The sequence below is a fragment of the Pinus tabuliformis genome, chromosome 1_1 (genome assembly GCF_031772625.1).
Source record: "Pinus tabuliformis cultivar Carrire ecotype Pingquan chromosome 1_1, CPIR1, whole genome shotgun sequence".
NCBI classification, from domain to species: Eukaryota; Viridiplantae; Streptophyta; class Pinopsida; order Pinales; family Pinaceae; genus Pinus; species Pinus tabuliformis.
This window is the reverse complement of record NC_142297.1, coordinates 995,475,571-995,478,986: the sequence shown is the minus strand read 5'-3', so window position 1 is coordinate 995,478,986 and position 3,416 is coordinate 995,475,571. Positions and strand designations below refer to the sequence as shown.

Sequence of the window (3,416 nt, the reverse complement as noted above, 5' to 3'; positions counted from 1 at the left end):
GTTGTTCTCTGATCGTAGAGAATTGACACGATGATAAGCCTTCCCAGTTGAATGCCTATTCTTGTTTGCTTTATAAGAGGCCAAATAATCCTGGGCAGGTAAGATGGCAGTTCCCATGGTTCTACACAATAGCCCCCTAACAAAGCAAAGTAAACTACCCTTATTCCAGCTAAAACTCTACTCTTTTCTCCAAACAAAACCCCTTAATCTAAAAAAATAAACGACAAAACAATCTAAAGTCGGCAAAGGGGATGAACAGAAAAAAATGGCATCCCTCTATACCCAATGGCATAAATTGATGAGGTTAAGAACTGAAACATCAAATCTCTAAATTTTATGTAAAAATTGTCTCAGAAAAACACTGAAATAGATGGATCTGTCAATCTCTGTTATTGCTCCACCAAAACAGACAACAATAAAAAACTTCAAAGATCTTCAAGTAAAATTGAGGGGACCAAGAAATCGAACCACTTTCGAGGCCTAGAAATGTTAATCCTATCAATAGACCACCCAATACTTTACATTTCCCTGCCAGAATAACCCGAAGCCTTGAAAGATCTTTGGGTTCAGATTTCTAGACAACCCAACTAAAGATACATCCACAAGGCCTTTATATTCAAATTACCCACTTCATTACGCCTCTCAATGAAGTTACCCCTAAAATATGCAGGAATATACAAATCCCCAAACCAAAAAATACCCTCTACAGAAACTAAGATATCAAAAATACCCACAACAGGCATATGCAGAACCAGTGGAAACTGCCCAGATATTCTCACATACACTTTATAACAGACAACTCTGCCGGCCCTCGAATTGCCCAAATGCCGATAAGCCCAACAACCCTCTCCACAGCCCAAACTAATTCAAACTCTGGATATCTTCATAATTCTTCAATACAAAGCGTTTGGGCACCCAACCATTGGGAAATTAAATCTTTAAGATCCACTAAAAGATTTGAAGCCCACAAGAAACCTAACATACATAAAACTTTCAAGGTTTGAAGCACTTACTCGTATTTAATTTACAGTGCAGACCTGTGAAAATATCTCTTTCTGTGAAGATCAGACTCTCTGTATCTCTTCCACCACTTTCAATACCCTTCCTTACAAATCAATGAGCCACGCAGCCTGTATATATAGCCCCTGTAATATTTGAGCTATAATTGAACAGATTAGCCACCAATCATATGAATAGTTTCAGTCCTTTCAGGATGCAATCCCTGCACCAAATGCAAATTGCGACTGTTTACACATCGATCGACATATATGTATTTTATCTCTTTTGGCTTTGTTTACAGCTCTTGTTTTAGCTGTCAGTGTTTGTTTAGCTGACATTCATGGACAATCTTGACTATGTATTTGTCTGATATTTATTGTTATTACTCGCTCTCAGCGGTGTAGCAAACTACTGGATTGGGACGGCTATGCACTTTTCTGTTACTCTGCTAGTCCACTTTTTTTTTAACTCACTCATAGACCAAAACAAAATCAAAATCCTTGCCATAGTAGAGCACATCAATCATCCGTTCAAATTTCTACAGTAATAAACAGAGCTAAGTAGATCACATTTCCTCTAAATGCCGGAAGCAGAGCATAAAGCATAAGACTGAAAACAGGCCATTTCTGGCGCTTGTCAACTTCTCCATATTCAGAGCTAATCTTGCAACTTGCTACATAGTATGATGAGGCAAAATCCCAAGATTTTATTCTCAGAAACTGTACATACAAATATATACCCGGTATGAAGTCAATCTACAAAAAAAACAAAGAAAATCCAATTAAATTCGGTTCAAAATAAAAGATGGACAGATTCCATTTACCTTTGAGCAATCTCCAAAAAGCAGAAGCCTTCTACTCTGCACCCAGTAGTCTGGCCAAACCAGGTTCGATGAGAGGTCAATACGTAAACAATAAAAAATGAATAAAACAACAAAAAAGAAGTAGGGTAACCCCAAACTGTACAGTTTCCAGTCTGAAGCAAAGAATTCCCTCCTACAACAGATAATACCCTCCTCTGTAGCGAACAATTCATATCCCGCGCGGACGAGAATTCCCTCCTATAGCAAATAATACCCTCCTCTGCAGCGAACGCTTGATATCCAATGCGGACGAGTTGTTTAGGGTAACAGGCGGCTGATTAATTAATTTTCATTAAATAATCTTACATTAAAAGGTTTTTAAAAATTGAACGGCAGAACATTGTTTAATCGTCTAACAATAGATCTGACGGTTAGGATTAGGACAGGGAGGCAGCTGGGGGAGTTGATTTCAGAGGGGAACACCTTACGGCGTAATTAATTTGATATGAATGGCGTAGGTTGAATCATTGTATGGATATCTCTCTCTCTATATATATATATCTATATATGTAAATGTCTATTATAGTTTAAAAATATTTTTTTCAATGATATTGAAAATTAAATATTTTTTATTGAAATTTAAACATTATAACTTGTATTGGTCAATACTAAACTAATATTGGTCAACAATAAAATCATTACCACAATCCGACCTTGGTAGGGACTAATAAGCATCAATACACTTACCATATCATACATCTCAAGTTGCCAAAATTTAAGAAAGAAAAGAAAATTAAATTAATTATAACTTTGTTTAAAATTATACCTATTATTATTATTATTATTATAGAGAATTGATATATAAGTTAAACACATATGTATTTTAAAAAACATATAACAAGATTTTTAACCATGAGATTCAACCCCTCTTTATTATGGAGATTATTAATCTGTAAATAGGATTTGTTACAATTGCAAAGGCCAATACCATGTCTTATCAATACCACATGCCCAAAAAACCATAACTCGTTTGATATGACATTTGTTCATATCAAGCTTTTTTTTAATTAATGAATTTAATTAAAAGGACAAAAAATGCATTACTATTTTGGAAATAAATCTTAGTCTTTGATTTTTGTATACTACTAAGAATAATATAGAGTATTCTTTGGATATTAAATCCCTATCATCCATATAATAATTCTTTATAATTAAATTAAAATTCTGGAATCCTTATTTCAAAATAACCATGCTTATTGGCATAAATGTTATTATTTTCAAATTTAAGGAGAAGCAGTGGGGAAAGAAAGAGTTGGAGGGAAAATGAAAATTATGATATTATAAGGAAGTGATCAACCCAATATAGAAAACCAAAATGATCTCTCTGTGCTAGTATAAGGAAAAAATGAGCATTACCAAGATTAGTACTAATTCTCATGAGCTTCAGTGTGAACTCCTGGTGTTGGTCAATTCTCAAAACACCATGGGATTAAAGATTTTACTACTTTTGTGATCCTAAGAGCATTGAATATGAAAATAACTTTCTTAGATTGTCCTTCTTACAGTTAGATTTGATTTAAGTTTCAAAATATTTGTCACACTACCAATCTTCTTG

General features: G+C 34.2%; 1 long non-coding RNA gene across 1 annotated transcript; it reads right to left on the bottom strand.

The window, feature by feature from the left end:
- Positions 1-1,349: 1,349 nt before the first annotated feature.
- On the bottom strand, positions 1,350-1,959 carry LOC149217927 (uncharacterized). Its single transcript, XR_016250701.1, has 2 exons — positions 1,823-1,959; positions 1,350-1,718 (listed from the first exon to the last, which is right to left on the bottom strand). It is a non-coding gene; the product is annotated as an uncharacterized LOC149217927 (long non-coding RNA).
- Between the last annotated feature and the right edge of the window lie 1,457 nt (positions 1,960-3,416).